Raw genomic sequence first — 1,094 nt, 5'->3', positions numbered from 1 at the left:
CTTTTACTTCTTTATTTAAAAGTTAACATCTAGTGACATGTTACAAATTTAAATATGAGAGCTCGTCATGCAAAGAGTGGTTTATGTACTCTAAAACATGAAGTGTTAAGTTTACTTAACAATTTACTGAAACAAGTTATATCAGCTGGTTCCATCAAGCCAGGTGAGCAAACTGAACCATTCACTCAACTTCARTCAATGGAACCAGGTGACATAACTTAGTTTAATTCAACTCTTCATTTTTAGAGTGTTTGTAAAAAAAATTACGTTTATTTTTCCTTTTACTTTCCCAATTATTGTGATTGTATAATACTTTTCTTATCAGTGAAATTCCTTTACATAAGTCTTTTTTACTTTTACTCAGTTATTGTTCCAAGTTCTTTATATACCTCTTTTGAATTATAGTTATTTTTGTGTTTTCAAGCTGTGGCAGCCATTTTGAAGCAGGTTGACTCCAAAACATAATGAGTCATAAATGTACATCCAATACGTTTTTTTCTAAAAACTTCATTAAAATTCATTCAGTCGTTCATGAGATATTTCGCTAACAGACAACACAAAAACTACCTTTTTGTCTTTGACAGTGGGTGATGATAAAAGTGCCRGCTGATGTATTTGAGCAGCTTTTCCTCACATGTTACTCATACAAAAACAACTTATTATTTAGAACATATTTAAAACAAAAACTCCGTGTTTTACTTTTCACACATTTGATGAAGTTTACTAGAGGAAAAAAGACAAATTGTTCTTGCTTTGAGATAAACAGGGTCATTTCAACATGAGCTAAAGAAGCTAAACTATGTTGAACAGTGTTTACACAGCTGCTGGTACCAACAGTAAAATCAACAAGTCATTATAGCAACACTTGAGCACACCTTCCTCATGTTTCAGCTATAAATGTGTCACTACGGCTTCTTTAAGACTCCACTTTAAACTGTCTTCATGAGGGCTTATTATCATTCAAACTAGGAAATGTGGTATCTTTTTAAACATTTCTTCCATTTAAAATACATTAAGATCTATTCAAGTTCTTCAAAAACATATCTTACTGAAAATCTTTTGTGTGTGTATATATATATATATATATATATACA

The 1,094-nt window shown here is 30.7% G+C and overlaps 1 protein-coding gene across 1 annotated transcript in view; it reads left to right on the top strand.

Annotated features, from left to right (window-relative positions):
* LOC106519273 (TGF-beta receptor type-2) overlaps window positions 1–1,094 on the top strand; it is a gene marked incomplete at its 5' end in the record, with an annotated part of 34,869 nt that overhangs the window by 2,096 nt on the left and 31,679 nt on the right.

Source organism: Austrofundulus limnaeus, unplaced genomic scaffold, assembly GCF_001266775.1.
Source record: "Austrofundulus limnaeus strain Quisiro unplaced genomic scaffold, Austrofundulus_limnaeus-1.0 Scaffold74, whole genome shotgun sequence".
In the NCBI taxonomy this organism is placed as follows: domain Eukaryota; kingdom Metazoa; phylum Chordata; class Actinopteri; order Cyprinodontiformes; family Rivulidae; genus Austrofundulus; species Austrofundulus limnaeus.
This window is presented reverse-complemented; position numbering and strand designations above follow the sequence as displayed.